The following is a 12,450-nucleotide window of genomic DNA, read 5'->3' on the forward strand; positions in this document are numbered from 1 at the left end:
CATTCATCAACATCCTCCATTTTTTTGTTGAAGTCTGCAATGGGCTTCAATATGATCCGCAATAACCAACCTGGTTCAGAGGTCAAGTGAAGTACTAACCAAGCCAAGTTAGTTTTCCAAGCTGGCTATAATGCAGTCTAATAACGGATACTAAATTCTTGACTAGGCAGAATCTGGCTCATGTCACTTTTGAGATACTGCAACTCTCCCACTGTCTGATCACACTATCGAGTACTTCAGTAAACCATTCCCTCATGCAGCACTTCCTGTCAGTGATCTCATATCCCTTATGAATTAGAATCTGCAGTCTTTCAGTTTTCCTCCTCTTCAGAGACTCTGTACCCATTAGGATTCTCAGAATTCTAGACTACTAGCGCATTTGATTTCTCTCCAACCAACTCCAGAAGTGGCTCAGATTCTGAATTAACTAATCAGACTGCAGAAATGAAACAAGGAGCATAAAGAACCAAAAGTTATGCATAAGGACATCAGAAACTACCAGCTTAAAAGAAAATCTACAATTTGCTGTACTAGCAGTTAACGTAGAGTTTGTTCACCAAAAGTTTCCAGCACTATTTTAACAAAATTTTCTGTCAGGGACACCCCATGATCGAATTCTTTCTCTAAGGCTAAAGGCTTCAAAGCCATTTTTCCTCCTTTGTAATGGTTGAAATGCATGGCAAACTCTGGGTAGACATAAAATCATGCATATTGCTGCTACAGATTTAATCTCATTATATAATAGTTCAATTTCCAGTTTAATCCATAGGTGGATGCTGTTCACACCATACAAACAGATCTTCCTGGAATAATTAACATATTAATATGGTTTGGAAGTCAAAGACAAAAGACACCTTCCACAAGCCAGGGATACTTGGTGCAGGGAGGCCATTTTAAATCTAATCCATGTTTTAACTCTTGCATTTATACAGAGCACAATGTATTAACTTGCATTATAGACAAAGCTAGTCCTGCCTCAATCTACCTCTGCAGCGACAAAACCTTGGAATTTGCGACACCTTTTGCAAGCTGAATAACTCATGGCCCCTAGTTCGCACTGGATGTGATTAAGTATTTTTTCCACCAAGTATAAAGTTGTTGATATGCTTTCTACAACATGACCACCAATACAACAGATTTACATGCAAAACTGAACATTTAAACAAGACTACAATGTTTCTTATTCTGAGGAACAAATTGCAGGGACATCATAATTAAAATGGTCAAATTTCTACATCCTAAACCAGTCAAAATTAACTGGTAAGTAACCAATTAAAACGTGTACTCCAAAAACTTTTAATTGCAGCTTCTTTATGTTCATCTACCCCTCTTCTTTCACATCTTTTACTTATTTCCCTCATCAGCAAACAGACCAGTGTCCACTGGCAACATAAAAGAACTAGAGTTGTGGCACTAACAAATAGGAGTATGCCATTCAGCCCCTTGAGTCTTGGTCCACCATTCAGTTAGATATGGTGGATCTGTACCTCAACTCAACCCACCATACCCCCAATATCCTTAGCAAAGATCTATTGATCTCAGTCTTAAAACAGACCGAGCATCCAAAGCATTTTTGGGAGAATTTACCAGATTTACACAACCCTTTGAAGCAATGCTTCCTAAATTTACTCCTAAATGTTCAAGTTCTACTTTTAAGATTACGCTCCATGTTTTGGATTCTCCAGAGAAAATAATTTATTATTTGCATCTCCCCAATCGAATCATTTTAACCACTTCAATTAGAATTCCTCAACTCAAGGGGATACAAACCAACTTTATGTAACCTGTCCTCGTAATTTAACTCTTTAAGCCTTGGTATCATTCCGGTGAATCTGCACTAATCCCCAGGCAAAGTTAATATATCTTTCTTGAGATTTGGTGCCCAAAACTGAACACAGTACTCCAGGTGAGGGTTGCCCGAGGCTCCATACAACTGAAGCATAACTTCCTCACATTTGCATTCTAAACTCTTGAAATAAACAGCAACATTCAATTAGCATTTTTGATTACATCTCATCAAAATATTTAGCACAATCAAAAGCTAATGTTTATACACTGAACATGCATAAAATACAGTTTCAATGCAACTCAACTGGCTTCTTTAATACAATCCCATTAGCTAGCTTGGTTACAAAGTAATAGAATATTTTCCAAATAAGATGGTCCTTCATACTTAATTACTGAGGTAATGATCATGTCACCAGCAAGTAAGGATCTAATGGCCTAGAAATTGCTGGAGCAGCGCATCTTGCAGCGAAAGCTGGGAATTGCTTTCTTTTCCTCTTCCTTCACATCACATTATTTTTGCACCGCAAATCGATAATGGCGCATCAACAGGGAAATCATGAATGTCAGGTCCAATAGTCTATCTCCTTAGCCAATTAAATTTAATAATAGAGAAAGGAAAAAAGGGAGCAAGAGAGAAGGAAATAGGGTGAATTAGAGTCAAATTAGATACAGAAAGAGAAAGGAAGAGAGGAAAAGAAAGTTTGGATTGAGAAAGGATAAAGACAGAAGGGGGAAAAGATAGATTTGATTTAAAATGTTAATTTAAAAACCACTAGGAACAATTTGCTACCTGAGTAGTGAGACTCCAGTTTCAATTGTTCCTTTTCTGGGCTATCAAGGTTGAGTTTCATGTCAGGACCATGAATTATTAATAGGGTCTTTACAACATGAAATACTAGCCCTGTCTGCAGCGAGATTCATTCCCATATCCAGTGCAAAGGGTGCAATTTCTTCCCACTCATGGGCAGGTTGACGGCGAGCTCCCGTGTTTGCCAGCCAATACCAAATTGGCACAAATCATCCAGCAATTTCTGGCAATTTGCAACTCACAGCATCTCTCTTTCTCACCACAAATTGCTGGGCTTTTTATGCGCCAATATTAGTGGAGGCACAAACTTGTCAGTACTTTTCCAGCAATTTCTGGACTGGTTTTTTTGGTTTACACACAATATGTGTGTGTTCTGCGTGTGCTTTCACAGTAGCAGAATACAGTGGGTAGGTTAACATGCTTATGTACAAAAGCCAAACACTGCACATGATAGATAAAGTCATCAACCTTAAAACGTTAACTCTGCTTCTCTCTCCACAGATGCTGCCAGACCTGCTCAGTATTTCCAACATTTTCTGCTTTTATTTAAAATGTTTGTGTGCCTGCTAGATGTCTTTTTAAAAAAAAGAGAAATCTAGTCTATCTAAATTTTCAACATTAGTTTGCTTCGAAGAGTACTGCCAAATAAAGACACACCTGCTTGTGTACTCTATAGTACAGATTGGGGTGAAGTTACTAAAAGAATTCCACAGGTGTCATGGTTGACAGCTACAATAAATCAAATCACAATTTATACCGAAGTACTACTACATCACTTGATCTAACTATAGGTATGGGGTATATCAATCAGACTGCTTAATTACATGGTACAAGGACAAATGTATCCTAGATATGTACAAGATCTCATTCTTTCTTTCTTTTCTTTTGGGCCTCCTTATCTCGAGAGACAATGGATACGCGCCTGGAGGTGGTCAGTGGTTTGTGAAGCAGCGCCTGGAGTGGCTATAAAGGCCAATTCTGGAGTGACAGGCTCTTCCACAGGTGCTGCAGAGAAATTTGTTTGTTGGGGCTGTTGCACAGTTGGCTCTCCCCTTGCGCCTCTGTCTTTTTTCCTGCCAACTACTAAGTCTCTTCGACTCGCCACAATTTAGCCCTGTCTTTATGGCTGCCCGCCAGCTCTGGCGAATGCTGGCAACTGACTCCCACGACTTGTGATCAATGTCACACGATTTCATGTCGCGTTTGCAGACGTCTTTATAACGGAGACATGGACGGCCAGTGGGTCTGATCTCATTACTAACCGAGTATTAAGTTATGATGTTTTTGTCAAGTCAAGAAATAAATTTTGATGTTTAAACATACTGCATCTTCCATTTATATAATGCAAGTGGATCAGTGGAATAAAACTCACCTTTCCTGACTTAGCAACGTCTTTGTGTACTTCAATACAATAGTTTGCTGTGGGAAACCTCTTAACCGTAATGTTCAGATAGGACCATGCCTGTAAACAAAAATAAAAAAAAGTTTCTAAATGTGTTTTTTTAATAAAAAATAAAGCAATCTGTCCATGCATATTAGATATTAACTAAACATAACCCACAGTAAAAACAACTATTTATTCCAGAATGTGTGAATTTAGGCAATGTTTAATAAAGCACAAAAAAAATCCCGAGAGGGAAAACTTCCCTTTTTAAGGTGGTTTCTTCCCTTTAACGATCACCAAGTCCTCTGCAACGAGTCAGCAAGCTTCCTGCTCCAAAGGTTGCCATGCTACTCTGAAACCAGCCACCAAGGAGACCCCAAAAGCAGTCAAGGATAACTTTTCCCTCAGCACTTCCTCCCCTTCTAGTGATGAGACAACAGCACAAACACTGGCAATTTCAATGATAGCTGGTACTGAGATCTGCGCATTCCAGAAAATCGTAAGCCTACATTTGACAAGCTGAGAAAACTATCTGCAGCAATTACAGTTACATTCTATTTGAATAAAATCTGAACACTAGATTGGTTTAGGTTCCAATCAGCAGCTACTATGTTAAGTCATCTTAAAAAGGCCAGAAGGATATCATAGGGGTTCAGTACTTCTAACTCCCATGATGAAAAGCCTGCAATTTAAGCTGAGCTGTCAGTTGAAGAAATTATCACTCTACAACTGCCGTGCACTCTAAAAATATAATTCTACAAAGAGATGAGAAATCGACTTATATGGCAAGGAGAAGCATCTTCTATTTTTCTTTAAAGTCATTGCAAAAGGTGGTGAGCTGGTTACCAACAAAAGTGGCAACCCGCACACATCTCTCTCTGAAGTTCATGAAAATCATCTCAGAAATAAACATGTAGTTTCGGAAGTGGTCAGGAATATGAGATAACAAGCTTTCAACAGCTCCAAACAGGTTTACCGTATTCTTTCTTTTGGGCCTCCTTACCTCGAGAGACAATGGATACGCGCCTGGAGGTGGTCAGTGGTTTGTGAAGCAGCGCCTGGAGTGGCTATAAAGGCCAATTCTGGAGTGACAGGCTCTTCCACAGGTGCTGCAGAGAAATTTGTTTGTTGGGGCTGTTGCACAGTTGGCTCTCCCCTTGCGCCTCTGTCTTTTTTCCTGCCAACTACTAAGTCTCTTCGACTCGCCACAATTTAGCCCTGTCTTTATGGCTGCCCGCCAGCTCTGGCGAATGCTGGCAACTGACTCCCACGACTTGTGATCAATGTCACACGATTTCATGTCGCGTTTGCAGACGTCTTTATAACGGAGACATGGACGGCCGGTGGGTCTGATACCAGTGGCGAGCTCGCTGTACAATGTGTCTTTGGGGATCCTGCCATCTTCCATGCGGCTCACATGGCCAAGCCATCTCAAGCGCCGCTGACTCAGTAGTGTGTATAAGCTGGGGGTGTTGGCCGCTTCAAGGACTTCTGTGTTGGAGATATAGTCCTGCCACCTGAAGCTTTCAACAGCTCCAAACAGGTTTACCGTATTGGTCCCATGATATCACCCTATTGGTTGAGAGTGATGTAGTCCTTTTTCAGTTTTCACACTCTCCTTGGAGATGGTCTGCAAGGTTAACCCTGGAAATGTTCTACTTCATTATAAATGGAGAGCATCCCATTCATTATTACAGGTATAACTAACCCACAACTTGCTGCTTGTGTCTGGTCAGGTCCGCCATTTTATTTAGTCCTCCATTTATACAATAACTTGCTTTCAGTTGATGATAAATACAGGAATAAATGAAGGACCTTACTTATGTTATGCTTGGTAGCAAAGTAACACAGCTGTATGTGGCAATTCAACTGCTATCGGAGCACTTAGGGGTCGTGTCTCATAGTCTATACATGTTTTACAGCTTGATATTTATATAACTTCTCAGGGATTTTTACCTCAATTTCCATCACTCATCCCTTTGTTGAAGGCTCATGCTTCCATAGCTACAGCAGAGGCACCTTGTCAAAATAGTTCTTCCTCACAGGCTCTAACGTTTGTGAGCTATTCAACAAAAAATGGATGTTACAGCCGAGCTTTATCCCATCCCCAAACACCCATAAACAAGAATGTCAAGCTCAACATCCACCAGCTCCCAGCCATACAACATCTATCATCAAGGAGGACAAGACCAGCAATGTCATGGAATCACCATCACCTCCAACTTGCTTTCCAAATTGCACACCATCTTGATTTAGACATATCGCTGGTCAGGCCAAAAGCATGTCAAGCTGGGGTTGCTGGATAGCAATCACTAATCTCATGTATTAGTTTAGTGATACAGCACTGAAACAGGCCCTTCGGCCCACCGAGTCTGTGCCGACCATCAACCACCCATTTATACTAATCCTACACTAATTCCTGAAGTGCTGCAATGTCTACATTGAGTCTACTGAGCTCGTTGTTCATGAGGGCAGTCTTCCGAGAATCGTTGATTTGTGCAAGGTCTTCCGACAGGCCAGGACACATAGTTCTGACGTTCCAGCTTGCAAAGCGAAGGGCTGGTACCTTCTTTCCTTTTTTTGTGTTGTTTGGTGTGGTGTTTCAGTCCACCTTTCGGGCAATGACCCTGAGCTCCAAGCACCCATTGAAGCAGGTGGACTGTGGCGGGACAGAACCTTATGGACCAGGGGCTGCCCAGTTTGAGGCGGGCGGTAGCTGTCCAGTGAGGTGCAATGACCTCTCCCACCGACAAAGGCAACCCGTGGCACCCAATTTCTATGCCAATTTATCTGGACTTATAACCCGTAACTGCTGCCTTCCGTGTTGTTTCAGTCGCTGTGAGGCAACTATGGAGTGACCTCTCCATGGCGCATGCCTGGGCAAGTTTATGGAGGTTGAGAGTTGCCCAGTCGTCAAAACCCCGCTCTTGGCCTTTCTGGTGGGGTCCAAAGGAGTGCAGAGCACGACGTTTAGCTGCAGGAACTGCCGGAAACATGCCAAAGGTGACACATGACCGCCTACAGGTTTCCGCTCCGGATTTTCTGTTAGGGTTTACTCCCTTAGCCTTGGTCTCTCCCGAGACGCCCACAAGGTAGTGGGGTTGTTAGGGCCCCTACACAGGTGTAGGATGGTGCGAGGCGGGGGGGGGGGGGGGGGGGGGCTGGGACAGGGTTGTGAGGGGGTGAGCAGGGAAGGGGAAGGGGGTGGAGGGGGAGAAAAAGGGGAAGGGGGGGGCAGGTAATAAGCCATTTCCTCAGTTCCCACCATCGACGTCTGGAAAGCTCATCCGCGTCCTTTGGGAGGTGAAGCATCTTTTGGCAGGACTTACAAAGGTGATTATATTCACTAAGGGTTTTTTGATGTGGTTTATATAAAGGCATACAGCATTGCCGACAGTGCACTGCAGATGCTCTCCGAGCCATCTCCCGCGGGCGCTTTGACGTTGCAGCTGAGGAGCCGTTCGTGGATTTTTGGGTGTTCGGGGCACCTTTTCACAAGGCTTCCCGAGGGTCCTGCTGCTCCTTCTTCTCTTCAATGGACTTACCACACGCCGTGGCCGCGGACACTCTGGACGGTGAAGACAGCAGGATCGGAGATCAAAGCATCACCAGCTGCACTCTTCAGTTTCGTCCGGATCAGTTTCGCTGAGAAAACAAAGAGCAGGTGTGGCTGGGGGAGGGCAGTGGGCCCAGGTAACATAAACTAAACTGTTAGCTTTTAGTTAGGGCTAAAATGAACTGATTTAAAGAGCCAGGGGAGTTTAAACAGTTTAAGAGGGTAGATTGGGGGAGAAAACACCAAGAATTGGAGCAGATGGCCATGGATAGAGTTGAACAGCCTGCAATGAATTTGGCCTAACCATCAGCCTCAAGAAAACGATCATGGTGCAGGACGTCAGAAATTCTCCATCCATCAATATTGGCGACCATGCTCTGGAAGCGGTTCAAGAGTTCACCTACCTAGGCTCAACTATCACCAGTAACCTGTCTCTCGATGCAGAAATCAACAAGCGCATGGGAAAGGCTTCCACTGCTATGTCCAGACTGGCCAAGAGAGTGTGGGAAAATGGCGCACTGACACGGAACACAAAAGTCCAAGTGTATCAGGCCTGTGTCCTCAGTACCTTGCTCTATGGCAGCGAGGCCTGGACAACATATGCCAGCCAAGAGCGACGTCTCAATTCATTCCATCTTCGCTGCCTCCGGAGAATACTTGGCATCAGGTGGCAGGACCGTATCTCCAACACAGAAGTCCTCGAGGCGGCCAACATCCCCAGCTTATACACACTACTGAGTCAGCGGCGCTTGAGATGGCTTGGCCATGTGAGCCGCATGGAAGATGGCAGGATCCCCAAAGACACATTGTTCAGCGAGCTCGCCACTGGTATCAGACCCACCGGCAGTCCATGTCTTCGCTTTAAAGACGTCTGCAAACGCGACATGAAGTCCTGTGACATCGATCACAAGTCGTGGGAGTCACTTGCCAGCGTTCGCCAGAGTTGGCGGGCAGCCATAAAGGCGGGGCTAAAGTGTGGCGAGTCGAAGAGACTTAGCAGTTGGCAGGAAAAAAGACAGAGGCGCAAGAGGAGAGCCAACTGTGTAACAGCCCCGACAAACAAATGTTTCTGCAGCACCTGTGGAAGAGCCTGTCACTCTAGAATTGGCCTTTTTAGCCACTCCAGGCGCTGCTCCACACACCACTGACCACCTCCAGGCGCTTACCCATTGTCTCTCGAGATAAGGAGGCCAAAGAAGAACACCAAATCCATATTCCTACCACATCCCCACCTGCCCCTATATTTCCCTACCACCTACCTATACTAGGGGCAATTTATAATGGCTAATTAACCTATCAACTTGCAAGTCTTTGGCATGTGGGAGGAAACCGGAGCACCCGGAGGAAACCCATGCAGACACAGGGAGAACTTGCAAACTCCACACAGGCAGTACCCAGAATTGAAGCCAGGTCGCTGGAGCTGTGAGGCTGCGGTGCTGACCACTGCGCCACCCCATGCCGGCTCAACACCCCTGTTGCAACCTTAGTCAAGATCAGCAAACTTAGCAAAGACCTTAACACCTCCCTGGTTTGTAAGGCTCAATAAGTTACCAGCCAAACGTGAAAAGGGGCTATATTTTGCAGCTAGAATCATACAGTAGAGACTGAGGCCACTTGGGCCATCGTGTCTGTGCCATCTCTTTCAAAGAATTATACAATTACTTCCACTAAACCTGCGCTTTCCTCATATCCCTGCAAATTCTCCTTTTCAGCTATATATCCAATTCTCTTTTGAACGTTGCTATAGAATCTGCTTCCAGCTCATCCATAACTCGCTGCATAATCTCATGTCCCCCAGATCTTTTGCCTATTATCTTAAATCTGTGTCCCTTTGGTCATGTATTGAAAATGTTATCACATTACAATAATGAATACGGTAATTATACTGCAAATCTTTACATAAATAGAACAATTATAGAATCATTACAGCGCAGAAGGCTGCCATTCGGCCTATCATGTCCGCACCAGCTCTCTGAAAGAGCAATTCCTTCAGTTCCATTCCCCTGCCTTCTCCCCATAAGCCTGCACATTCTTCCTTTACATATAACTATCGAATTCCCTTTCGAATGCTTCAATTGAACCTGCCTCCACTATGTTCTCAGGCAGCGCATTCCAGATCTTAACCACTCGCTGCATGAACAAGTTTTTCCTCATGTCACTTTTGTTTCTCTTCCCAAATACTTCAAATCTGTGCCCTCTCATTTTCGATCCTTTCACGAGTGGGAACAGTTTCTCTCTATCTACTCTGTCCAGACCCATGATTTTTAATACCTCTATCAAATCACCTCTCAGCCTTCTCTTCAAGGAAAACGGTCCTAACTTCTCCAATCTACCTTCATAACTGAAATTCCTCATTCCTGGAACCACTCTCATGAATCTTTTCTGTACTCTCTCCAATGCCCTCACATATTTCCTCAAGTGTGGTGCCCAGAATTCGATGTAATACTCCAGCTGAGCTGAACTAGTGTCTTGCACAAGTTCAACATAACTTCTTTGCTCTTGTACTCTATGTCCCTATTAATAAAGCCCAGGATACCGTATATGCTTATTAACCGCTCTCTCAATCTAACCTGCCACCTTCAATGACTTATGCACAATATATAATACACCGAGGTCCTGCTACTCCTGCACCCCCTTTAGAATTGTACCTTTTATTCTACATTGTTCTCCATGTTCCTTCTAGCAAAATGAATCACTCCACATTTCTCTGCATTGAACTTCATCTGCCACCTGTCTGCCCATTCCACCAACTTGTTTACACTATCCTCCTTACAGTTCACAGTGCTTCCAAGTTTCGCATCATCTGCAAACTTTGAAATTGTGCCCTGTACACCAAGATCTAGGTCATTAATGTACATCAGGAAAGCAAGGGTCCCAACACTGATCCCTGGGGAACTCCACTACAAACCTTCCTCCAGCCCAAAAAACATCCATTCACCATTACTCTGTTTCCTGTCACTCGGCCAATTTCTTATCCATGTTTCTGCCATCCCTTTTATTTCATCAGCTACAAGTTTGCTCACAAGTCTGTTATGATACTGTATCAAACGCCTTTTGAAAGTCCATGTACACCACATCAACAGCATTTCCCTCATCAAACCTCTTTGTTACCTCCTCAAAAAATTCCAGCAAGTTAGTTAAACATGATTTTCGCTTAAGAAATCCATGCTGGCTTTCCTTAATTAACTTGCATTTGTCCATGTGACTATTCATTTTGTCCCGAATTATTTTTTCTCGAAATTTCCCCACCACTGAAGTTAAACTGACTGGCCTATATTTGCTGGGCTTATCTTTACATCTTTTTTGAACAATTCTCCAGTCCTTTGGCACTACCCCAGAGTCTAAGGAAGACTGAAAAATTATGGCCAGTGTCTCTGCGATTTCCACCCTCACTTCCCTCAGTATCCTTGGATACATCTCAATACTTCCTCTATCAATTTTAAACCCCACTGGTGTCTGACTTACCTCCTCTTTCAACATTACCAAGGAAGAAGATGCAACCCAGCCAAAGACAGATGCAAAGTATTCATTTAATACCTCAGCTGTGCCCTCTGCCTCCATGTGTAAATCCCCTTTCTGGTCCCTAATCAGCCCCACTCCTCCTTTTACCACCCTTTTACTATTTATATGCCTACAGAAAACATTGGGATTTCCTTTAATGCTAGCTACCAGTTTCTTTTTGTGCTTCCCCTTTGCTTCTCTTACTTGTTTTTTCACTTCCCCTCTGGACCCTCCATATCCAGCCTGGTTCTCAATAGTATTTTCTACCTGGCATCTGTCATAAGCACACTTTGATCTTAATCTCTGCCTCTTTTGCCATCCAGGGAGCTCTGGAATTGTTTGCCCTACTTTTCCCCTTTGAGGGAACATACCTTGACTGTGCCCGAACCATGTCTTCTTTGAAGTTAGCCGATTGTTCATCTACCTGTTTTCCTTCTTGCTTTTGACTCTAATTTAGTCGGCCCTGCTCCATTCATACCCCCATTGAAGTTGGCCTTCCCCCAGTTAATTATTCTTCCCCTGGATTGCTCTTTCTCCTTTTCCATAGTTAGCCTAAATCTTATGATACAATGACCACTATCCCCTAAATGCTGATACTTGATCCACTTGGCCCACCTCATTCCCAACAACCAGGTCCAGCAGTGCCTCCTTTCTCATTGGACTAGCAACATACTGTTGTAGAAAATTTTCCTGAACACACTCTAGGAACTCTTGCACTACTAACACTACTTACACTACTAACTATCCAAACATAGACTGGGATAATGAAGTCCCCCACTATAACTACTCTATAATCTTTGCACCACGCTGTAACTGCCTTGCAAATTTGTTCCTCCACATCCTTCCCACTAGCTGGTGGCCTATAGACAACACCAAGCAATGTAACCGCACCTTTTTTGTTCCTTAGCTCTAGCCAAACTGTCTGTCCCCAACCCTCTGGGACATCCTTTTTCTCCAGCATTGCAATGCTCATTCAATACCGCCACCCCTCCCTCTTTTTTCCCTTTCCTATCTTTCCTGAACACCTCATATCCAGGAATATTTAACACCCAGTCCTGCCATTCTCTGAGCCAGGTCTCTGTTATAGCCAGGTCTCTGTTATAGCCACATCATAACATTTCCACATGGCAATCTGCACCTATACCTTAACAGTCTTATTAACCACACCCTGTGCATTCACATACATGCACATAAAGACTGATTCAGACTTTATTACTTTCTCCCATACTCTGACCACACCTAATAACGTACTATTCCCTACTCCCGAACTATCTATCTCCCCCAGTATTCTGTGCACCTTGGTATTCCTCTCCAATACTTGCTCCTGGTTCCCACACCCCAAACAAGTTACCAGTTTTGCTTCCCTTCAATCTGAGCACCCTCTCAGGTTCCCATCCCCCTGACAATTTAGTT

The 12,450-nt window shown here is 43.7% G+C and overlaps 1 protein-coding gene across 2 annotated transcripts in view; it reads right to left on the reverse strand.

The window, feature by feature from the left end:
• spop (speckle type BTB/POZ protein) overlaps positions 1-12,450 on the reverse strand; it is a 120,969-nt gene that overhangs the window by 71,360 nt on the left and 37,159 nt on the right. For both annotated transcript variants that reach the window (XM_068013266.1, XM_068013267.1), the window contains exon 2: positions 3,969-4,058. The gene's annotated coding sequence lies outside the window, so the exon portion shown is untranslated. The remainder of the gene's footprint in view (positions 1-3,968; positions 4,059-12,450) is intronic.

This window comes from Heterodontus francisci, chromosome 33 (genome assembly GCF_036365525.1).
Source record: "Heterodontus francisci isolate sHetFra1 chromosome 33, sHetFra1.hap1, whole genome shotgun sequence".
NCBI classification, from domain to species: domain Eukaryota; kingdom Metazoa; phylum Chordata; class Chondrichthyes; order Heterodontiformes; family Heterodontidae; genus Heterodontus; species Heterodontus francisci.